This window comes from Anoplopoma fimbria, chromosome 2 (genome assembly GCF_027596085.1).
Source record: "Anoplopoma fimbria isolate UVic2021 breed Golden Eagle Sablefish chromosome 2, Afim_UVic_2022, whole genome shotgun sequence".
In the NCBI taxonomy this organism is placed as follows: domain Eukaryota; kingdom Metazoa; phylum Chordata; class Actinopteri; order Perciformes; family Anoplopomatidae; genus Anoplopoma; species Anoplopoma fimbria.
The window spans coordinates 13,721,239-13,748,106 of NC_072450.1; positions in this window are offsets into that span (position 1 = coordinate 13,721,239).

Below are 26,868 nucleotides of genomic sequence, written 5' to 3' on the forward strand. Positions count from 1 at the left end.
AAATGCTGAAGAAACTTGTAATAAACATTGAGTAAGCCAAAGATGTGTTGAATGTAAACAAACTGGGTCAGTGAGGAGGGAAATAACTAGGCTGGAATCCCTCTTCTCCAAAGCTTTGACTGCCCATATGTTGGCTGCTGCGGGCGGGCAGACGGACACAAACACACACACACACACACACACACACACACACACACACACACACACACACACACACACACACACACACACACACACACACACACACACACACACACACACACACACACACACATGACTGACAGATATACCTTGTAGCATGAGACTCACTGACGAGTCAGCAACCTGCCGGTCATCTTAATGAAAAGACTAGCCTGTCAGATTACAGACTTAAAGCTGTTTGTGTCCTAAACTACAGGTAAGTACGACTTCAGCTTACCGTCAGACGCAGGATTTTGTCTCTTTTAAAACCACAAGTCAGGTTAGACCTTTAAATATAAAGGCACATAGATGAATTAGAAAACAAAGTTCTTTCTGTCTCCGAAGTGATGCATTGGTTTACAAAACAATACACTGCAGCAAAAACATTTATACTGTTTAATTTAAGTCTGGAACACCATCCCTCAGCATGAGGCATCTAAAAACATTAAGCAAACAAAATAGAAATAAAAAAAAATAAAAAAATATATATATACATTGTAAAAAAACACATTTTCTTTTATTAAAGAAATTAAGCTTAATTTTGTTTTTCAATTATAATCAACCAATCTGTTCATGAAAATAAGTTACACATTATGAGAGATGTAGGCTAGAAAATCACCATGGCCATCCTCTGTAGAAAGAGACACTATAAGCAGAGGACATTGCATCTGAAAACCCACCAACCTTTGTCGGAAAACAAATTCCTGAATGAAGTGCTGGTTATTTTTCAAATATCCATTCTGTTTAACCAAATAATAAACTGAATATTTCCCTATTTAACTTGCTCAGATGAGAGAAAGTGGTTTGGTAATGTATTTATTAAAGTACATTTTCTTTTGCATTGATTTCTTCCAAAAAAGTATTAGTGCAGCATCAGCTAAAGATGCTACCCAGCAACACTGACATCTGCAATTTATCGAACAACAATCGACATGATGATGATCCAAGTTCTGTGCTTTATATTGTCCTCCTGAGATTCCTGTTGGAGATGGACACACACACACACACACACACACACACACACACACACACACACACACACACACACACACACACACACACACACACACACACACACACACACACACACACACACTCTCTCTCTCTCTCTCTCTTTCTCTCTCTCTCCCTCCCACAACACGCACACTCACACACACATCTTACCAGCCACCTCGTGCTTCCACACTTTCATATGTAAAGAAGCAGTGCAGACTTTTAATGCCTTGCACCACTTTGTAGAATGAGACAGAGGACGGAAGACAAAAAGCCCTGTCATAACACAGCCGGCACTGAGAGGAAGTAATCACACCTTCTACCAAAGAGCAGACTGATCTTTTTACAACCAGAGGAAGAGGAGACAGGGAGGGAAACAGGGAGGAGATGAAAGCAGAGAGGTGTATTCCACCTTTCACTGAATCTTGACCAAACTCCTGTTACACTCAAATAACCAAAAACTGCGAGTATAAATCTGAAGCCCTTCCATAAGTTTCTATTGCATGGTTAATATTGCTCTACATTAATTAGGTAAGCAATTCAATACAGCTGTATTATGGTGTCTTGTAGATATTTGTAAATAAACAGCTTCTGTGCCAAAAATTAATTTGGATCAATATTGTTCAGCATCAAAGAGAGAATTTTTCTACAAGTATTGATAGATATATACTAATGTTAAACAGTGTGCTTTAACATCAAAGGGCTGTGATGAAGGACACAAAGGAACCTAGTGCTGTGCATTTGAATTGTTCAGCCAAATTGTCAGCTTTAAACTCTGGCTGCACATGTACTGTTCCAGTGTTTATCACATCCAGAATTTATTTATCAATAAATATCTGTTCCTAACAAAACCCACAAGACCTGTGGCACATAATAGAAGACATGTAGCAGAGATGACAGAAATAAGCTGAATGAAAAACATTAAATGAAGCTTTGTTGATCTTTTCTCCTCCCATCTCCCCCTCCTCCCTCTCTCCCTGACATGGAAGTGGGAGATCCTTTCATCTCCCCCCTCCTCTTCTTCTCTGCCTGTCTTTCTTTCACCCCAGGGAGAGAGACACTATTGTGGTGTTTTACGACCCCGTTGGACCCCCTTCCCACCACTACCAGCAACCTCAAACACACAACCTCACACATACAAACCTGTAGTTAGGATCCCTTTTAACTCTGAGTCCCATGCAATCCACAGATGATAAGCTTTTCCAAGTAATTCAGCCCTTTTAAGGAGTTCTTACAAGAATATTTTTTCATGATATTACTGATTTGCTGGTCTACAAAAACCTACTAAGAAGAAAGACATCTATTTTTCTTAACCTTCTATGAATCAGAATAATTCTGGACATAAAGAAGTAAATTAATTTGTTAGCATCTTAGCATGTTTGCTATCAAAGATATTTTGTATAGAGGAAAGTGATCGGGAGAGATTTGATGTACCTGTTAATGCTGATGATGTCCTGCTCAGCTCCATGCTAACACATGCAAACTAGCATAAGCTCTCTGCTTTGAGGGCATGAATGTATTAGTTTGAGGGATGTCTCATGACCGCAAGGTCAAAGGTGAATCCAAATAACAATGTTTAAGTAAGACTTTGATGTGGCCTATACTGCTATTACACACACACACACACACACACACACACACACACACACACACACACACACACACACACACAAATATATGCGGATACACACACACACACACACACACACACACACACACACACACACACACACACACACACACACACACACACACACACACACACACACACACACACACACACACACACACACCCTCCCATGGGCTCAGGCTCAGTGGACACAAAGGGCTTGTCTTGAGGGGTGAAAGGTCATCCTGTGAGAGGTCAGATAAGAACCCCAGGCTCTTTTTCTGTGGGCCAGACCCACATACCAGTCGTATACACACACACAAACAAATGCAGCATCCCTGCTATTCTTTCTTTCTGTTCAGTCTGACAAGCAGGGTTGTGGTCAACAAGCTCAACTCTTGCACCTTTAATAGTTGATCATATTACAGTCACACACACAACACACACACACACACACACACACACACACACACACACACACACACACACACACACACACACACACACACACACACACACACACACACACATGTACAAGCATGAAACTGTTCTTGAGTGGTAATGTGTGTGTGTGTGTGTGTGTGTGTGTGTGTGTGTGTGTGTGTGTGTGTGTGAGAGAGAGAGAGAGAGAGAGAGAGAGAGAGAGAGAGAGAAAAAGCAAGGCAAAGGAACGTTGAGCAGTGTCAGCTGGTCAGTGTCAGCTGGTCAGTGTAGCTTCTCTTTCAGCCCTGAACAGTAGAATTAAAAGAGAAAAACTTCCAGCTCTGCAGATGCTCTGTGATCACTGACCCACAGACAAACACATATGCAAAGAGGTTGTACACACATACACACATACAAGTGGACCATCAGATGGGCCCATCACTGACCAGTGACCCACATCAAATGCTCTCATTCAGTTTGCTCAACAGACACTGGATCGATGGCCAACTGGCCAACTGTTCAGCCAGCCATTCAACTACAAAACCACACACACACTGAACTGGTCAGCCACTCAGCTAACCTGTCAACTCTGCCAAAACACTGAATTTCCGATCCCTGTCCTATTGGCACCCTCCTACTAATTAAGAATTTACAACAATATTTTTTTCCTATACATGCTTATATAAACATGCCATATTTACAATGTCAATTTATCCAGCATATTGTTACAGCACATTGAAAACACTGCTGTGACATATGCTGTATGTCTTCTGCAGGACACTGACAGTGTGTGTCACATATTAGACAGGATCCGCTCTGCTTGAGTTAGTGCAAATAAATAGCTGGAATTCACCAAAACGCTCCAACTTCCTGAATATTTAGTGCCTGCCCTGCCTGTTTTTTTCCCCCTATCTTGCTCCACGTCCTTGAGCAGTTCTTTTTCTTCTGCTCTCTCAATCTTGCATAACTCCAGAACTTGTATTGTCTACAGGCATGCAAATTTGCCTGGAGGTGTACCTTAGTATGGTTTTAAACATTATAACTGCAAGAGGTATTGCAAATTTAAACTGGATCAAGACGTGGAATGTTCTTATATCCAACTCAGCATCAAATGTTATGAGCAGAATTGGGTGTCATGCACACACCATTAAAACAAAAACTTTCTCTTTGTATGTTGGCTGAAAAAAACCCCACTTGTTTATCTAACAGCCCGTACAACATGTTAAGAAAACAATAATAAGGGATCTATTAGAGAAATGTCTGACACATATCGTATATCAAATTTCCAAGATGCAGTTTGTGCCACTATGCTATAATTTAAAGCATTGTCCATGTTTTTTTTAGAAGTTCACCATGAAATAGCCATCTGATTAATGGCTTTTTAACTTTTTACCAAAAGAGTGCCTTGCTCCTTTCTTCCTTTTTGGGCACCAGTTTATCTGAAACAGCTCTTTAGAAAAAAAAAAAACTATAAAAGGTATAAATGTATCTTTAAGCCCTCACCTATTATGGCAGGCTACATATTGCAGAGCTGGCTATATAAGGGCAATTTACACCAAAAAAAACTCACATTTTCTGATAAACTTTTTTGTGGCAGCCAAAATTATTTTACCAAAAGTTAATTCAAGAGCTGCATTTGGAACAGGAGTTAAAGCCTCTAAATACATTAGGCCTTCAACATTACAGACTAGACCTTACAGTAACATTATGACATGAGGGAATTATATTTTGTTCATGGAAAAGTCATTCACATTGCAGCCAATTGACCCGTTTACAATAAGTCAAAAAGAAGCTTGAGAAAATGTATAAATATGCGTTAGTTGAAAGAAGAACTCCGCTTTACGTGTGTCGTTTAAAACGCAACGATGGAGATAAATATGAGCTAAGTGTTTTCCAGCAAAACAGCCACATTTACAACTAAGATACAAAGTTCGGGCTCCTTCTGCAACATTGTATTATTTCATAACAGCATCAGCAACAACTGACTAGACTGGGACGATCTGCTTCTCATCATCAAGAGGAGAGAGACGGTAACGTGCACTACCTGCAGAGAATACTCCGGTAAAGCACAATGGAAAAAAAGGCAAAGACCACTGCAGAAAGGACTCACCTCTACAACCCAGCAGGAGAAGCGCACTAACTGTTCCTCATGGGAAGCCTGAAAGTTGATCCAGCGTGCTGTCTGTCAACATGTCTCCGGCTCAAGACCTACTGCGGGACTGAGTGTCATCACCTCTGATCCTCGACGAGGAAAGGTACCTCCCCTCTTTCTCCCCAAAAATGGTATGGTCCGAGTGGTGGTTTTTCCTCTTCTTTGCCACTTCTTGCCTCTTTAAGTCATTTTTTTGTTGTTGCTTTAAAGGTAATGTCACGTCGTGAGTTATGTCACAACTTTTGTATCGTTATAATTATAATAATAATAATAATAATAATAATAATAATAATAATAATAATAATAATAATCAGGCAACAATGAATAATAATTTAAATGTACAGGTTTCAATGTTTAAGTTAAAGCAGTGGAAAAAAAGACAGGAAAAGTATATGGGAAAAAATATAGATGCAAACTAAACGGATAATAACATGTTCTGAGGTGTTTGTGCTGAGCATAGCTTACTTTGAACAAGTCTCTCTTCCTCGTGGTACGAATCATTATTTAATTAACTGGATCAAATGGAGAACACTAAATGAGCACGTGGTAGAAATAAAGTCCTCCTCCTATTTGTCTTACTAGTTGATTAGTCAGGCCAGTAGACAAAGTGATCTCACCATAAAAAAAAATGAGTTTCAAGTAAATTAGAATCTTTATGGTAATTTCTGGACTTTTGTCGCCCTCTACTGGACAACAAGTGGACCAACAGGAGAGGGATAACAAACTCATTCAACAGTAGCTTTGTTTAGCATCACTTCACTGCCACCACGTTCATCATCTCTTCTTGTATGTAGTTGTCATGATGAAACACTTGACCTAACTTTTGTGATGAGAGTTCATCTTTCAACATCATTGGCAGAATTATGAATATGACAAGAGTACGTCACAGCCTCAGTGGAGGGATCCCACCTACGCACCGGCACAAATGTTCTTTTCTTTTTTTAATTCAGCACCTCCCCTCTCTTCCAGGCAATCTGTCATACTGCTGGGACCAGATAGAGAACCCCCCTGTGCTTAATGTGCCTGTGGCCACAACAGACCGACAGACAGACAGGTGAATAGGTAAGGGGCATTATAGCCTTAATACCTACGTTTCCCACGTCATAGAATTGCATGATAATTTTATCTTCTCCTTAAAGACTACAGTGTATTTAGAACAAAGTGTTTGATATGGGGGAGCTGGAAAGATGGCAAAATATATACTTCCTATTATTCCAATAATGGCATCCCATAGGCCACATGAAGTCTTGGTGCTAACAACCAAAATCTAATGAGAACATTACAATTACTGGTCACCAATCAGTGATTTAGAAACTGTGACTCTGGATTTATTTTCTGTAGAATCATCTTGTGAGAGTCATTTTGTTTTAAGGTCACATAAAGGGTTCAGTGGAGTTTTACTAAATATTAATTCAATCCTTGAAACTCTGTCCTTTGAGGCGGCAGTCTTTTTACAACAGGGTCTCATTTTATTTGTTTTGTCTATCTTTTCTGTCAGCTATCAGGTAAATAGTAAACATAAGATAACAGATATCTAAATAAATAACAAAGGTTCAATAAGGAAAGACACAAATTAACACAACTGCAGAAGCTTTATTTGATAAACACTTTTTTGCTTGATGAAGGCTGCTGCTCCGATCTCAGGTTTTTGTGATTTCCTTTGTATAACTGGTATTACAATTATTTATTTTACAATTTTTTTGTAAATTGTTTACTTACTTGGTTAACACCATAGTCAGTGGATTCCCAGCAGTTGTCATCAGGAGCTTCTGCAATTCAACAGATCCTCTGCTCTCTTTGAAATGTATCCAGTCGTCCAGTCAAGCTTCATTAAAGACTTGCTTTACACATGTGACTGATTTATTTACAGTAATTAAGATTATACTCAGTATCAGAATGTTTTCTCTACTGAGAATACTGTGCAAATCAAATCAAACAGCAGCTGAAATGGTTCATCCATATTGCACAATCATGTCATTGAATTGATAACAAATGTATTAACTGATTGCTTGCTAAGACCTCTTACGACTTTTATTCCAAACTTATATCTAAATCATAAAATGCAGAGGATAGCTATAAAAGGCATAGCCATTTTCCACTGTGGTCCTCCCTCCTAATTACAGCTTACATTTTGTCACTGGGAATCTCATACTTCATCCTTTCCGCTGCCCCAACTGGGCAGTGCCAATCTGTACAGTGGCATAGCCATGCCACGCCAACACAACATCCCCTGATGGGAGAACAGGTGTTGGACAGGGTCCAGTGGAGCAGAGCCGAGCGGGCTGCCATGATATATCAGATGAACTGGCCAGCACCGTCTCCTCTGGGCCGAGGGAGGGGGACCCAACCATTTATTAAGTGTGTGGTGTGTGTGTGTGTGTGTGTGTGTACGTGCACAGAGGTTCTGTGAGGGCAGCAGCAGTACAACAATGAGCCCCAAACAAAACTGACTGGGACTCAAAGACCCAACAGGGAGGGGGGCTAATCTGGGAAATCCCTGAGCAAAAACTGTATAGTTTTAACTTGAAGCAATTCAAAATTTTACAACCCACAAAGGACATATTGGTTTGACAGAATGTACCAGTATATGATTTATTGAGATGTCAAGTTGACTGCAAAATCTTTGCTTAGGCCAATTTATATTAATTAAAGAATACATCTTATCTGTCTGCACTGCATAAACAAAGCACACGTCATATAGACAACCTCTATTCACTGTCAACCTTAAGTTAATTGAATAAAACACTGCTTTTCGCTGCAGATGTTAGTTTTTTTTATTTTTATGAAAACATACATTTCCTAAATTCCGGGTGGCCTTAAAACAGGTGCCATGACCAACTACTGTTTCCTGACTCAGACCTTAAGAAACTGTTTTATTGGTTTTTTGTGATACGTTTCTTAAGTCCCTTTACTGCTAATTTTACAGCCAATATGACACTGGATATGATGATTTGCTCAGTCGCTGTGGAGCCATATTGGCCTAGGCATGCTTGTAGTTCCTGTTAATGGGTTGAATATAATATTTTATGTCCCGTTGCTATAGCCACGGTGCTTAACTTGCGATGTAAAAATAGTCAGGCCCATTCATTTTAGTATAAATACTTCACTTCGCTTCAAGACACAGACTGAGCTGTATGTAAAACATGTCTATTTGAATGTGCCCCGGCAGAGGGAAAAGGTATTGCTACTTTACACATAATGACGGCCCAGGTCGTTGGCTGAGAATAATGGCGGTTTCACTGTAAAGCATATCACTCTCATTAGGTTTTTACACACTGGTCGTGCATAACTGGAGATGCACTTGTCTGGACACACACACACACACATGCATACATTCACACACAGAGTGCACCCACACACAGGCACCCAAACACACACACATATCCATCTCCAAAGTCATTAAATCCCTTTGAAAAGAGGCCTCATTTGAGGGAAGCAATAAAATTTTTAATCATTTTATTACCAAAAGAGTATTTAACAAGTGGGTAATGAAACGCCAAAGGCAGGTTAGCTGAGTTTAACCTTCATAGAGGAAGCCATGTATCACATGCTGCCCCGAGGCATGGTGGGACAGAAATGTCATCCTCCATTATCCACCATACCTGAAGTGTGGCGTTGCGCGGCTGGCAGGCAGGCGTCTCGCTCTGCAAGGCGAGGCTGACGGGAAATTAGGGGGAATTCAATTAATGGACGTTTTTTACGCACCAGGGAGAGGGCACAGCTGCACACACACACACACCTTGATGCGTGATGCACACACACATTTTAACAAACGTAACACACTTGTGACTGCGTGCACGTGCACCTCAAAGCATATCCTACACGACTCACACTGTGAGGGGCTACTGATGGGACAGGAGAGCAGCACATGTTCTTTACCAATCGCTTTGTCTCTTTCATTAGCTGACTTTTTATACCTCTGCTACTTAACTTTCTGTCTCCCTCACTCTGCAAGTTGAGTTGGTTCCGTTGAATCTCCTTCTCTCTTCGTGTCTCTCCTTGAGGTGATAGTACAGCGGGACTGCTCCACTGTTTTCCCTCAGCAGGTCAATTAAGGAGAAAATGAGGCAGAGGGGGACACTCTCAGTCTGTCACCATAAAATAACCATACCTTCCTACCTACCTACCTGCTTGCCAATTACTAATATAATATAGGTTAAACTGCCCCCCAGTGTAGGTGCAGGTCGGACTGTGTGCATATGAGAGGTGACAGAAGGAGGGAGAACCAGGTAGAAAAGCACAAAGGGAAGGGTTAAATCATATATATGCATGTTTAAAAAAAAATATGAAAAAAGTGGTATTTCCAGAAAAGCAATCGGCAAGTCCTTAAGGGAGGGGAAGCACTCCTACCACCTCTGATAGAACCAAATACAGGCCCATACATTACGTCTTGCAATTTATTTGACACACAGGAATAATTTATGGCTGATAACAAAAATACTCTATTTTCAATAACAAGCTTCTGTGGTACTTAGAGGGACTGGCCCCCAAAGTTAATTGAAAAGTGTCCTGGCTCTCATTTGCATAAGAAACACATTTAAAGGTGAAAAATTATAAATAAATATGCGGCCACCTGTGAAATATGGCTTTTGGCCTGCTGGTCATTTATAACTTTGCCTTTAATTACGTGACAGGCTGGGGTTCTGCAGCTGTAATGAGAGGCTGGAGTGATGGAGAGGAGTGTGTGAGAGACAGAGGGCCATAGGTCATTCAGTGTATGAACAGACAAACATGCATGCAGACGCACACAGATGGACGGACACACACACACACACACAAAGATGGACGGACACAGATGCATTTAAATACAGACTAATAAGGATGATTTTTTTCACCAAGTGAGCTCATCCAATCAAAAAAGGGAATTTGAGATTCAAATAGTGAACTCTGTGATGTAAGTGTGTGGTTAGACTAGTTGTGGAGAATTTGGCCTTCATATCATCTCAGTCTAAGTCAGTGGACAATCTGGTGACACATATTTTCTTCCAGCAGACATCACACATTTGTTCCTTTTTTCGTTGTGCAATTGAATATAAACAGTAAGAAATAATCAAACATCTTGATACCTTGTCAATTCCCCTCCCCATTCCTGGGAAGATGTGAACATGTTGAATATTTATTTAACAATATGTTATCATATATTATTATATATTACATTATATATTTATCATAATTTCCCCAAATTTTAAACCAGTTTTAAAACTGTTTTTTTTTTTTTTTTAAATCTTGTAACAATTCACTAATTTACTGCATTTTGAATTCACTTAAACACTGAACAAAACATCCCCCCTGAAGATGTTGTATTCTAGACACAACTTTCCAACAGACACGTTAAATGATTGTTAGGCAGAGAGACAGACAGGTAGGCATTAAAGAACATCAGACAGATAGTTAGACAAAAGACTGGGTGGTGGATATATGCAGCGTGTGGCACTTCTGTCTCCTCCTCCCTTCCTCCCTCCCTCCCTCCCTCCCTCCGTCTCTTTTATGCATAAAGAAAACAGCTTGCATTGCCCTGCAGGTACTACCAGAGCGCTGTGCCGCCACGCACCGCTTTCACTTTCACCTTCACACCTTCTCTGCGGTCACTTCCCGGTAGAGCTTGCGTCGCAGCAGCCGCACTTCCTGGGGTGTTCTTTCTCTCTCTCCTCATCTCCTTTTTTTTTAACCCTCCTTCTCCATCTCTGAATTGCAGTAGGGATGGAGGGAGGGAGGCACAAGCGCGCCCCAGCCCGGCTCTCTAAGTCCTATTATAAGTAGAAGAAGGCGATATTTCACCATTTCACCCCCCAGAAATATTACAAGATAGACAAGCAAGCGGGGGCTAATCCCTGGGATGAAATTAGCAGTGGAGGGGTTAGCGGCAGGATGGAGGGATGATAGAAAGGGGGGTTGGGGTATCTGAGCCCAGCTAGAGGCAACTCGTCCACAGGGATAATTACAAGATGCTCCCGGGATCTGTCTGTCTGTCTGTCGGCTATGCTGGGCTGGCCTTCATTTTTGATGGCTCTATTTTCAACAAGGGGGACTAGTTCTCTCCCTCACTCTGAGTGTGTGTGTGTGTGTGTGTGTGTGTGTGTGTGTGTGTGTGTGTGTGTGTGTGTGTGTGTGTGTGTATGTGTGTGTGTTGCCCTTTCGTTCTGTGTCTCCAGTGCCTCAGATACATAGTAAAAGCTATTAAAATTGAAATTGTTCTAGGGGCTGTGAGCGAACGGGGGAGAAGCGACACACTCAACCCCCATGACAGACTGTTTAATAATGGGTGGACTGCGTGTGTGTGTGTTTGTGTGTGTGTGCGGGGGGTTGGGTGGTGGGGGGGGAGTGAGCCTATGACCCAACTGGTAGACCTGGTGTGAATATTTCTTCTTATTTCAAGATATTAAAAAAAATATAAAAATTTGTATGTTGCCTCTGAAATCATCAAGTTTCATGACAATTCCAGACTTTAACGTAAACTCTTCTCCGGAATCCTTTAACATTAAATAATGTTGCTTAACTTCAGAATCAGTTTGCAGAGCTGCCAGCCAGAAGAAAAAAAAAAGATTCTGATTCTGTTAAGTGTTGTGTTAAGTACCTGTACTTTTGTTACCATGTTTCCCCCCCCAAAAAAAATATGACTTTTAATTATGTACAAATCAAATATAATTAAAAGTTACAGCAGAAACACTGAAAGACAATTTTATTTTAATTTCCCTAAATTACAGGAATAATAGAGTGAGTCCCCCTCTCCCCCTTCCTTTCTGGTCAGTGGTGGGAGGTGAGCATGGCAGCAGAAAGCTTTGACCAGCACACTGACCCCTCTCTAGGGAAACAATGACTTTGAGAGGGCTGGAACACACACACACACACACACACACACACACACACACACACACACACACACACACACACACACACACACACACACACACACACACACACACAAAATGAAGAATGGAATGGACAAACTCATTCATCACTTTAACAAATATAACACACTATTGTTGGAGCTCACAAAATAGGAGACAAAAGCTAAAGCAGTTGCACTTAGGCCAATGGCTGCATTCACTCAGCCACCTATGTGTGCACGTGAAATACACAAACATAAGCACAAAATATTTATTCACTTCCAGTTCAGTGCTTTCCAAATTTTGCAAACTTTTATCTAAAAGAGCACATTCAAAGTAAATGTGTTAAATGCATAATTTTCAAATAGACCAGATTTGCCCTTACTGCAATTATACCAGCCTAGTTTAATATACTGAAAAAAGAACCTGTTTATGGCATGTAAATCAGGAAGCCTGAAATGATCTCCAAACTGATACACATTCCTGTAAAGTCACATGAATTTACCCCTAACATACCAGTTTTATATTATGATTCTTCTTAGAGAATATGGCCTTTTTTAAATTCATCAAATTATATTTATTTATATTGAGTGCATGTGATTTGACACTAATCAACCATCACATTTATTATTAAGTGTGTATTTCTCCTTGAGTTTGTCAAATGTTTGTCTCTTTCGAAACCAGCAACTTGGAGTTGCAAAGAGATTTGAGTTTCAGCTGAGGTTGTCCTCACAGGACCTGTAGATGGCGCTCTATACCAGGATATGACGCTGGACTTTGATGGAATGCGGACCGTAGCGCAGAATAAATGTGTGTGTGTGTGTGTGTGTGAGAGAGAGAGAGCGAGAGGGAGAAATAAGAAAATAGAGCAAGAAAGATGGAGAGTGTGTGTGTGTGTGTGTGTGTGTGTGTGTGTGTGTGTGTGTGTGTGTGTGTGTGTGTGTGTGTGTGTGTGTGTGTTAGAGAGAGACCAAAAGAGAGAAAGAGGGAGAAATAGGCAGAGGGAAAGATGTATACAGTACCTGATGTTACAGAATAGTCTAATGACCGTCCTTCTTTGTCTTTGAGCTGGCAGACAGAGTCATCCAGCACATTCAGCACCAGAATAGCTACAGAACAACCAGGCATAAAGTGAAGTTATAAACAAAAAAGAGCACACTAGATCATTGAGACAGGCAGAGCCAGGATGACATTTTCCTTCTGATAACCACAACCTACCAAAAAATACACAAATTCATCCAAATTCTTGGTCTGGAAGCTTCTGTAGGTTGAGTTTGAAAGGTTTTTTTTGCTCCCAAACTTCTTTTAAGTATGTACAGGAAAATGGAACAAGCTGAACATAAAACACCTTTAATTACGTGAAACAGTCCTGCAGGTAAAAACACATTTTTAGGATTAAGTTTTAAAAATAAAGCTCAGGGTGGGCAAGTGATAGTGTTTGATATGTTCCTAATAATCAGATAACTTACTTTTAGTGGAACCTTATCAGCATGTCATTCCCATTATGTTGATCACTCTCATTTTCTCCTCTCAGTAATTATGGAATAATTAAATAGTAAAACATTAAAAAAAATGGTGAATTGTTCTACAGTAAATACTAACACAGGACAGGTGGTGTATTTGTCTTATGGTGCCACCACGTCTAACAGTGTGATTAGTAAATCCAGTCAAGGTCAGGTGAGTAATTGGCCTGGTGGTTGCAAGCAGCTGTGTCACATTTTGTTACACATAGTTACATTGTAATTACACTGTAATTATATGGAAAAAGAAAGCGCTAAAAATAATTGCTGGGTTACTCGTCCTAAAAGCAATGTGATCACCATAGTGATTTAATTCTTACTCATGTTGAATGACATAATAATGCATTTGATTTCACGACAATCATTATTAAATTTCTCAAGAGCAATTACACATCAAATGGTATATCACAAGCTATTTCCTCTTCATAATAATTAACACATTGTGGATAAACATTTCGAAAAATGTGACTGCCACTGTCTATTTATGTGATGCACTGAGTCACACAAATGGCATATCATTTTTATCCAGCTTCTGAATGAAGATTTTTCAGAGTAAAATCTGTTTATTATAGTGGCAATGACATACATCTGACTGGATTGCAAGTCTAAAAATAGAGTTACAGATGTGACCAAATAACATGCATGGGGCTGCGATTTTGACAACGACCTGCATGTTTCAGAAGCAAGGATGCATAGCCAAAATTATGCAAAAAAGAAAATGATAAAAAATTAAAAACAAAAAAAGAAATAGAGAAGAACACATTTTCTGCCACAGCCACATTTTTTTTTTTACCATGTGTAAATATGCCTACATAATAAAATAAATAAAGTTAATCACTACATTTTTATTTTTCAGCTGACATTGTCTTTAGTGAATTTATATCAGATGATTAAACGTCTGGCTGATAATCCATGCGCAGATCGTGAGGAAATACATTCAAATGCTGGGCTGAATCTCAATCAAACTGGCTTTTTAAAATTCCTCAACATTTGGTTTGAATAAAATATACATATGCAGAAATTATAGATGTTAGATACTTTGTCTTTTAAGAATTTTGTCACTGATTAAAATTTGCAAAACACTTTGGACCATATGCTGTCTTATTGCCGACAGTGCAGTGATAATTTAATACTAGCCGCAGATGCATGATTGCATATGTCCTACCCAGCATTGAATATCAAAAAGGTGCCCTTGACAATGACTCAGCCTTTCTGTACTTATTTAATTGAACCTTTCTGAGATGTATTCTTTGTGCTGTACCAGTTTAGAAGAAGAAGAAGCAGGTGAGTAGTCACAGAAACAGTATTATTTTCCCTTCCATGTTCTCACAAATTGTATGATTAAAAGTATTTAAAATACGGTGCTAACAAAAGCAATATTCACATTCTGCTTCAAATAATTATAGAAAAACGAATCAGACTTTTAAAATATTTTGCATTACACTTTATTTAATATTTCTAATATAACACACAGCTTCTGTTATTCCTGTCATGTTGTGTCCACTACATACACTCTTGAAAGGTATTCGGAAAATGTAGCCTTTTTATCTTTCATTCTTGTAGAGTAACTTATTTCATTTGCTGCCTCCAGGGAGGTCAGAGGGAAAGGTTAACTATAAAATGGCACCCATGGGAACCTGTGAGGGTCCAGCCTCTTGCTCAAGGACACTACAGCAGGGAAATTGCTTGCTTAAAACATGAATACCAACTGCCGTGACACAAATGTGAAAAATGCTGTACCATACACAACAAAATCTTTGAAAAGCAATGCTGCATATGCCGATAATTCTCTAATAATTATGTTGTGGTAAATTCATTTTTTCCCATAACAGATGTACTGAAGTGCTGAAATCGGCTTGATTTTCTGCGCCAGACTGAGTTTTGTTGCTGTGTATTGAAACGGTCAAAAGGATATTTATGTCATTTAATAAAAAAGTGTTAGATTTCATATTTATCACCTCTGAAATAACTTCATTTGTGTGGATGTGAACCTAAAACATATTTGCATTCTCTTTTTATTCCCCTCGTCTTGTTTATAGTTAGAACTGGCTTTGACTTGACCATCATCACCTTCATACCCCCTCAAGGTGTCTCTCATAAGGACGCATGCACACAGACACAGACACAGACACACACACACACACACACACACATAGACACACACACACACACACGCACACACACACACTCGCACACACACACAAACACACCATTGGCTCTTTAGCACTCACCATTTTACTATTCAGCATGTCCCACTCAGCAGTGTATGAAAATAAAGAAAGCGCCCTTGACAAAGACTCTCCAGTGTTGCGAGTCCGCTTTCTTTTTTCTTTCAAGTTTTCTGATTAGATTCTTGGCTCAACGCTGCTTTAGCAAAACTACGAGGCAGTTCATAGCCAGCTTTCCTTACATGTGGACATGTATAAATTCACTCTTTGTCTTTTTTTTTTATAAATTGAAAGACCTGTATTTATTTTCAATATATTTTGAATATTAACTCCAATTCCAACTCCAAACACCAATTTACAGTCAAATTCCATTATCATCATAATTACAAAAAACTTTCATTATTATTATTATTAGTAGTGGTAGACATACAGTCTAGATGGTATTATTGGGTGTGTATCAAATAGTAAAAACAAGTTTTCTTGATGATTCACAACAATAGATTGCAGTGTTAAATACAAAGGGTTTCAAGATTAAGATTTTAAATTAGCTACAGAAAATAAGACATAATATGACATCATAATACATAAGATAATAAACTATTTCACTTGATAATCCTTGAAATTATGGCACTAAATGTTTTGACTTTTTGCATCCCATTTTTACAATACATTAATTTGTATCAACTGTGCTGTTCTGAGTAGTTTTTTTTGCTTCAAGTAGTATTTTAGAACTTAATTTGCCAGTATTAATAAAATTTACATTTTCTACATAACGGTCTTGATATTTAAGACACGTCTCAGGAACACATGAATACAGGCGTGCAGCCGCACACGCTCTTCCTCTCTTCCTTTCTGTCCCAACGCTCTGACTTTGTTGTGTGCGTAATAGTTCCTAATGGTTACAACTAATGAATTGACCAGCCTCGGGGAGGTATATATAAACCTATTAGCTTTAATAAAGTCTGAAGGTATAAAATTACTCTCTGAGGTATTTCACTATACACTTAGTACTCTCCCCAACCTAATAATACCAGCTTCTTTTCCAAGTACATTGTCGCGCACTTTGATTGCATTCTGGTGTCTGTCTGCACAATTATTTTCAATTTAACCACTTAGAGGACAGAGGAGAGAGAGAGAGAGAGAGAGAGAGAGAGAGTCGGGGGGGTTAGAGGTGGTTTCTCCTTGCTTTTAGATGCACGTAACCTCGGAGTCAACTAGGAAACGGGGAGAGATTGAGGTGGGACGAGAGAGGGAACAAGAGGAATTAAACAAATAGAGGAAAATGGAGAATAACAGAAAATGGAGAGGGACTGATGAAGAGAAAACACGACAAAGGAGAGATAAACAGAAAGAGAGAGACGAGGATATATGATTTCCCTCCAGTCGGCTGAGTATGTGCATGTGTGCTCATTTGGCTGCCTCCTAATCCCTGATTTAATTTCCAGCCTTTAAACATGACGAATTACAATCCTGTCCTCACCTAATGCTTTTAACACATCCCTATAAGAGGCCTTAATCAGGTGAGATGGGCCCCAATGCTGCTGGCTATATACGCACACACACACACACACACACACACACACACACACACACACACACACACACACACACACACACACACACACACACACACACATAGGCTGATTAGCCTAGCCACGGTGCTAGCCACCCTGGATAAGCCACCAGGTGGATAATGTGCTGCTTTAGCGCCTTAATTACGCCATAATCTGTTCAGCGCCTCAACCCCCTGCACAGAAGGACAGAGAGAGAGCGGGGTGGTGGAGGTGTGGGTTGGTGGGAGGTACGGGGGACTGAAAGACAGGACAGGAGAAGAGTGGGTGGAGGGAGAAAGGGAGTTGGGAGGAGGAGAGGAAAAGAAGCCTGGAGGCACTCTACTTCTTAACCTATACCTCTTTCGCCCCCTCCTTTCATCACTAAACTATCTCCGGTCCTGTTGTGTTTCACCTGCTTGGTTTGTGTCTTTCATTCTTTCCTTCTTTTCTTTCCCTACACGTTTCCTTTCTTCCTAAATTACATCAAACACCCCCCAGACACTCTTTTGAGCCTGTTTTGTCACCTAACACGCCTCAACTCTCAAGTCTCTGGCCGGTCTCCTTCTCCTTCTGTTTCCTGTGCGTCTTGAAGCCCTACTGTATTTCATGTCACCCTCCCTCTCGCTTTCTTTTCATCCCTCCAACACACCCCACCTCCCCCAGCCGTTCTCCCTCCGTCCACCTCCCCTTTAGTTGCTGTGTGTCTCAGTATCTCGGGTCCTCCTGTACCCTGTACCTGTCACTGTGCGCAGCCCTTTGACAAATCACGTGAAGGGCAGACTGAGTTTTGTAGGACGAGACAAAGCTTAAACATATGGCTGCCGTGTCCCCAGGTGCTCCGCTGTGTGCTATAGCACAGTCCCTGGGAGTCCTTATATATCACATTAGCTACCTGTCTGTCTACCAGGCTAGCTGCCTGTTTCTGTGTGTTTGTCTGTCCAGATATTTCTGGACCGTCTGTCTGTTGGAGATGCATAACTATGAGCTTTACAAATGTTTTTCTTCAACCTTCTTTCTGTGTGGCTAGTTTTATGGTGACCAGACATCCTGGTTTGTCCGGGACTGTCACGGTTTCACACAGGTAAACAACGCTAACAGGGAAAAATAAGGCAAAAATGCTGACAGAGCTAACAGTGATCGCCTGAGCGGGAACCAAAGGGTGGCTGCTACGCTTCCGTGCAAAGTTTAGAGCGGCGGCAGAGAGCTAGCCAGTGGGGCACGCTCACATGCACGCACATGCACTAAAAGCAAAGAGGGCCGGCCCGGCTATGTCAACAAAGCACAGAGAAACTTAGATTACAACACACACAGATTACGAGTGACCGTATTCTCGATATCATTACGACACTCTATCTTTAAATATTTTGTTTCTGAATTCTGTATATTACACCTTTAATGGTGGTAAATTGTTTTTATCACTACCTGCATGATTACTGTTCCTTCTGAAGTACACACACACAAGCACATCACATCAGTTGTTCCTGCTAATGAAGATGAAGTGATATATGAGGGTTTCCTCTATGCCAATAAAGTGCCACATTTAACGCAAATTTGCCAATGCACCTCAATTTGTGCCATGTTATTTATTCTTTTGAGTTTAAATTTTCACCCATAACATCAGTCGAAGATCTTTCCTTCGTTCAACACTTTAAATACAAAGTTGCACAGACACAAGTATCATGTACTGCAGGTTCTGGTAAATCTAAACACATGCAGACTTCAGCCTATGCTTCAAAGCTCCAATATGTTTTTTCTATATTCCAATAACAATTGATCAAATGATTGTGTGTAATGTGAGAGGAGTTGCTTGGTGTAGCCACTGTGTGTCTTGGGTAGCCACACTCTTCAGTTCTCTGGAGTGTTTTAATGTCTTTCAGCTCAATGTTTTGAGAGGCTACAAGTCATTTTCCATGGAAGCTACAAACTGACACCCGGTATGAAGAGCTACAAATCAAAGTTGAGCAGCAGCTAACCACGCTTTTGTCACTGATAGTATGAACATAGCATAAGGATGCTTCACTACTTTTTTATGCTGTGGAAACTTGAATTGACCACTTGAATACAAGCTTAAAAACACAAAGTTAATGACAAACTTGTACTGTAATAGACGGATATAAAAGGAAAAGGTATGCAGCAGCAGAAGCAGGAGAGAGAGAGTTTGTCCTACAAAGTTTTGAAGTTCTTGCCTCTTTCCAACTTTACCTGTATTTGCTGTCATGCAGAATAATTTTGGGCTTTGCTCGTCTCCGGGGCAATGGCCTCAGGGGCAGGCAGACCCCCATGGGGGACAGGTGTCAGGCAGGTGTGCATGAGGGTGTGGGTGAGAATGTGTGTGTGTGTGCGTGTCAGTGAGTAATGGCGCTATCAACTGGCCTCCACGATCCATCATGCGCGTCCCTGGCCCGGACCTCTAGGGCCGCAGCACATGCACACACGCACATTTAAATGAGCTAACACACACACATACTCTTATATACTGTATGCACATAAATACACACCTACACAAGCAGATGTGCTTAAGCATTAAAAACACCGGACAAACCAATGAGATGTTTTAGCAATCACTTTTTTCCTCACCTGCAGACACACATACACACAGTAAACACTAGAAACACTCTATACATGGCCTCTCACATTACCTTATTAGGTTCTATGTAAGATGAGAGAGAACATTGAGAGAAAGTTTCAAGATTGTTTTTGACAAGTTCAGTGGATTTATACTTTTCAGTACAGCACACGTAGCCGATGCAAAAACTGCATCAGCAGAGGGCAAAAATGTTAAGGGGTGGTCTAGATTTCAATCAGCTAGTCTGGGACACTGGCTCCTTAAAAGACCATGCTAATAAAAACTAAACACTAATCTCTACACTGTTGTATTGTTTAGTTCGTTTGAGTATTAAAAAAGGCCATTTTAACCCTCCATCACCCTCCACTTAGTGCTATTTTCTCAGTTCATTTATTTTTGTCTCTTTTGTTTCCCGTCTTTTCTTCTCTTTCTCTCTCTTTATCCGACGTCCTCCTTCATGTAGCAGAAAATCTTTCTGGACAAATCGCTCTGTTCAGTTATTATCTCAACGGGGGAGGGTGGTATTATAATTAACAAAACAATAAAAGTTTATTAATGAACATTAAAATGCAAAATAGCAGGAAGAGAAGACGGTAGGTACTATCAATCAAAAAGGAGAGACTCCCCCGCTTTTTGGAGTCTTAATTAGCCGTCCACTCATTAATGGCATTAGTGTGTTTGTGTGTGTGGGTGCAGGGGAGGTTACAGAGGGACTTTAATTGATCATTGGCCCCTAAATGGGATATCATCAAGTTGGACACAAAAAAAGTAATTTATAGGACCGTGTCAGTTTTATTTCCACACCAACTAATTATGAATGCCAAGGAGTGCAGTTTTTACTTGGTTAGAGGCCTGGTCCAATCAGCCCAAAGGCAGTGGGAGTATTAACCTATAGATGGCAAGTAACCATAGCAACAATACTAATGTATTTCACTTTGCGAATGGTTCTTAGCAAAGTTAAGCTAACTGATGGTTAAGTAGAAATTATAATTCAAAAAGTAGTTTTTCTTTTTTTGTACAGTAGAAAAAAATGGACACAAGTCCATTATTTTACATAACAAGATATTTTGTCTTGCATTATAACAAGACCTTAAAAAAGTGGTCTTTAAACCAGTCTCAAGACCAAGACAGATCTCAAGTACCACAATACTGGTGAATAAATATGTATGTTAGATTGATGGTCGGCTGGCTCGCTGTAGACTGAAAAAGTTTGTGAACCACTGAAGAATATGTATAAAGATAAATCTTTATCATCACAAACATTTCGTTGGACCGTTCTGAGTCATGGCATTGCTGTTACTGTATTTTATTTGCAGCAGTCAGTTCAAATAAACTGAGGAGAGAGAGTGGTGTGACATGACACAACATTTGTGAGTTGAGTGCAGAATATCACAAGCATGTCATGCACCTTAAACCAGTAGGACAACAGGCTGCCCTGAGGAAGCTATATTTAACAGTATACTTTGAACCAATCAGAAGTTGCCTCCTTTTTGCCTGGGATACCTCTCTCTCTCTTCTCACACACACACATTATTACACACACACAGACTCACCTGAACACATATACAACCCAGCTCGATTTATAATAGTTGGCATGAACCTGTGCCCCCTCTAAGGGAGGAACTAAGAGAGTTCAAATCGTGACCTAATTACGCCCCGCTCCGCTTCGCTCCCTCCGCCCTGTGCTCTCAGAAAGTAGAGCGCATTGCTGCAGCACACACATAAGCACCAACAGGCACACACGCTCTGCTTTCAGAACAGACGGCCTGTTTCAGAATGAACTCCCCTGCTTCTATCACGCACACATAAACACACATATCACACACACACACGATTTGCTCCCACAAATCTTGCCTTGTGTGGCACTCTGTATCTATTACACACAAACACGCGCACGCACACACACACACACACACACACACACACACACACACACACACACACACACACACACACACACACACACACACACACACACACACACACACACACACACACACACTTGCTGGGTCAACCTACATTTTTCTCTTAGTAAGACTTAGTCACTGAAAAAGAAAAGTCATGACTGATACTTAAATCTATGGATAAGAATATTCAAAATAGGTAAATATATTATGAAGTAGGTAAGTAAAAACAAGTTATGAAATAAATGTTTGATGACCATGGTTTAGTCTGACTTTTCTCACAGTCCAACCAGTCCAAACTCCAGGAACGTGAGGGCGTATATGTACAGGGAACAGTACAGCTAATATGCAAATTAAGTGATGCAGGCCTCTTAGGTCACCAGTATATTCCATCAGAGCTGCTTATCAGACAATAGAATAGATTCAGAAATATGCGCCTGCATGTATTGGATTGGCTAAAGCTGTGTGATGTTAGAAAAACCTTAATGAACTGCCTTCACACTGTTTTACTTTTAAAGGTTGCAAAGGTATTTCAAATAACTATTCAACTCCTGTATTAAGAGTTTTGCAGCTGAAAGCTTTAAGGCTGCATACGTCTCCAGTGCTTCTTGAAAGCTTACTGACAAGCAAAAATTTCCAGGAAACAAAAAAACAAAATCCTGTTTCTGACTTATGGTCTTAACCATCAAAATGTAGTTGAAGGAAGGAAAAAAAATGGAAACACTGGAGGCGTAAAACGTTCCAGACCTCTCAATGTCACAACTTTCCAGACACAAAGCTTTGGTTTAGAGCCTGACTGCGTTTGAGGATTTGCGAGCTTAAAGTTGTAAAAATCTGCCTGCAAAACTTTAATTTTCATTCACTATGAAAAACACACACGCACACACACACACAAAACACACAAACACACACACGCACACACACACACACACGCACACAGGTTATCTCTCTGTCAGTGTGTTAGTGGAGAGCAGACCTGATGAAAGACAACAGGAGTAAATTGGACGCTGAGTGTTTGATAACTCCATTTCTTCTTCTCTGTGCATTTCTGCCATATGCCCCCCCCCCCCTCCAGGTTTTTCTGTGACATTCTGCACTTTTTTCCACATGTCCCTTGGTTCAAACAAAGATTACTGTTAAAGAGAGTGAAACAGAGGGAAAATGAGGGGAAAAGAAAACCAAATTAGAGACTGAGATATGCAGTAAATGTGAATACTGTGTGTGTGTGTGTGTGTGTGTGTGTGTGTGTGTGTGTGTGTGTGTGTGTGTGTGTGTGTGTGTGTGCGTGTGCGTGTGTGAGTGTGTGTGAGTGTGTGTGTGTGTGTGTGGGGAGAGAGATTTGAATTGGCCCAGTGGAGTCACAGCAACTCGATGGCTCTATTCTATTTTTGCCTTTTTTCTCTGGCCAGACCCACAGGCTTTTCCCACATAGCTGCCACAATACATACAGTGCTACCTTCTCTATACATGTGTGTCAATGCCTGTGCATGTGTGTGCCCGTGTGTGTGCGTGTGTGTGGTTGTGTGTGTCGGTCTGTGCACAACTTTGACCTGTCCTTGAGAAGATGTGGCTTCCACTGAAACTGCCAGGAGAGAAAGAAACAGAAAGAAAGAGATTGAAAAAGAATTAGTGAAAAGAGAAAGAAGGAAAGTCAGAAAGAAAGCAACTTGACCACCACACAATTTTTCCCTTATTCATATTTTCTATCAAGGATCTTTTACTGACACTATGAAGAGCAACATGTCTTCAGTATAAACAAACTTTACAATAAATTAGAAAGTACAAACAGTGCTCTCTCCAACTACCCTGTCTGTCAGTTCAAATTATGTTTGAATGATGGAATGACATGACTTTTGTTTGATTTGGTTTGTTGTTGTGTCCTGAGTCTGCGCAGATAATTTCATATCTGCTTTGTCGTTTGAACCAACTGCGCTACAGAAAAGTTTAAATTCACCAAGAAATCTCCCATCTTAAGCAAAATAAATTACTTTGATAAAAGCCTTTGGTCGTCATTTTTTGATCAAAAATAAAATGGAACCAGCAACCATCTCAGCAAGCACCTGGAGGATGTTGCTTGGAAATAATAGAAATTTTCATTTCACAGTGAAAAAATCACACTTTCAGGAAGGCCATCCTTTCAACCTTAACCTTTATTTCAACCCATTCTTAACAGCTCTAATAGGGTTATTGGAACATTTACACTGTGGTAAACTAACAATATTGCACGGACTAAAACTCAAACGTTCTCTAATATGCGTTGTCGTTATATGTAATTAAATTAAATTAAGCTGGTTGACTTCCAACTCTGGAATTTAGACAAAATAGCCTAACAGGGAGAATTGAGTGAAAAGTCTTATCACCTCTGTCATTCTGTCTCTCTGTAACTCTTTGTTGACACTCGCAAGCCAGTAATTCAGATTTTCCATCCACTTCCCTTTATCAGTGTCGAGTTAATAAGAGCCTGCAGTGTAATATGTCCCTATCTCATTTCACTGCTGTGCACTGCTTGACTGCATGGTAATATAATTGTTTCATGGACACATGCTTGCAAACAGTCACATCCTGTAAATACAAAGCCACGTACGCACAAACTACATGCCTGCACACAAACACACACAGTCACACCAGTCTCTTTGATGAGAATATGACAGGACAGATGAATGTGATTTGATTCTGTCTACAAGCCGGCGTGTGACGACAAACGCACAACACTGACTGCGAGTGGAGCTGATGATATGGCACATCGCTCTGTATGTGCGCATGTTTGCTCTGTGTTGACATCTCACTTCAAGGAGCAAAGACAGAGAGATTGAGATTAATGAATGGAAGAGGAAGGGGTGAGGAGAGGTAAGAAGGGGCAGAGTAGAAGGAATGGAGGTAAAGAGAGGTAAAAAAGAAGAGTTAAAATAGATTAAAATAGAGAGTAGTAGAGGATCTGAAAGAAAAGCTGATGTATCTTGCACTACAGCAAGCATTTGCTTATCTGTCTGCCGATGTAAATTCTACTTTTGTTTATATATCAATGTATGTATGTGCACATGTGTGCTTGTATCTGATAACCGACCAACTGGTCAGTTCTCAACAGGACAATGAATAAATACTTTCTTAAATGGCATCAACTACTACTAATTATTTAAAAGGATAAATCAATAACTGCAATTATTCACACTGGACATAAATAGCACTCTACTGGGCAGACAACATTAAATGAGTGTGTTTATACTTGCATGTGTGTGCACATCTGTTTCAGCGCCGACACACACGCATATGTATTTGTGTGTTTGAATGGATTCTTTTGGTAATTTGGCAGGCATTATAAATGCAACGCAAATGTCTTTTTAAGCTGTTGGGGGTAATTACTGTTTGTATGAGCGTGTATCAACCCCACATGGTTGCATGCGTTGTAAGCTTCTGTGGGTGTGTGTTTGTGTGTGTGTGTGTGTGTGTGTGTGTGTGTGTGTGTGTGTGTGTGTGTATTTGTGTGTGTATTTGTGTGCGCTCCATCCCTAAGAGATTTTTTTCTCCTGTTGAAAATCAACTGTCTATCTCTACAGCAGGCTGCCAATATTTCAGTCTGCTGTGTAATTAATTATTTATTTAATATACTGAGTGTGTGTGCGTGTGTGGGTGTGTGTGTATGTGGGTGTGTGTGTGTGTCTGTAGAAAAGGAAGGTCTCATCTCATTCAGGTATTGATGTGCTTCAACCTTGAAGCCTTCCTTTCTCACACACACACACACACACACACACACACACACACACACACACACACACACACACACACACACACACACACACACACACACACACACACACACACACACACACACACACACACACATGCATGCCTACAGTATACCTGACTGGAGCAGAGAAGATGTAATGGAACTCAATTCATTGGGAAGCAGCGCTGAGAATAGATCACTCATTACTTGTCCCGAGGTCACCACACACACACACACACACACACACACACACACACACACACACACACACACACACACACACACACACACACACACACACACACACCTGGCTGCTGCAGGTGGCCGCTGGCATACATCGTGTCTACCTTCATTCTGAATTGTGGCAGCAGATGCTTTTCCGTTGGCGGTGTATGGCACAATAAGAGCAGCATGACGCTAACACTGCTGGACTGAGGGCTCAATTTCCAGTAGTGCCACCTGTGGTTAATCTGTATTATGTTTAACTAACAATTTAATTACAACATTTTTATCACAGCATTACTGATTTGATTGCTACTCTCTCTTTGCATCACATGCCTGTAATGTATCCGTTTGGTTTCATTCATAAATGGGCTTTTTTAACAAGAGACATGTTGTCATGTCACAGTCATAAAAACACAGGTGCAAATAATGAAATTGATGATGGCTGATTTCATTTATTCATTATAAATTAGCTGCTTTAGTTTCAGGTTCTGGTGTTGTGCATGCTGGTTCACTGTCACGATGTCATGGGGTTTAATGGGAGACTTGAATAGAGCAATTCAACGCTAACTAGTAATAATGTTAGTAACACCTGTGATTTACCCACGATGACAAGTCTAAACGTCTTCTGTGAAAAAGTCCTGCTCCTTTTTACTCATGGGCTGTGAACATGGTTTTAAAAAAATGTGAAACCAATGTGGAGTTGATATTTGATGATATTTAAGACAAAATATAACTTGCAATTCTTAAAACATTTTTTCCCCTTGTACAGAGCCTGGCAGTTATAAGGAGTAAAATGTTTGATTAAATTTGCACAACTTAATTTTTCCACAAAGATTAACAACATTTTTGCATGATCAAATTAGTCAATCAATGAATGTCACGAATTAACAGAACATCCCTGCAACTATCTGCAGTTCTGTAGAATATGTTTAAGTGATCACCCACACCAGCAGATTTCTGCACAAATGTAGACCTGAGAAAAGGTCCAATCAGAGACCAGAAGTGAATACACCTGTGTCTAAGA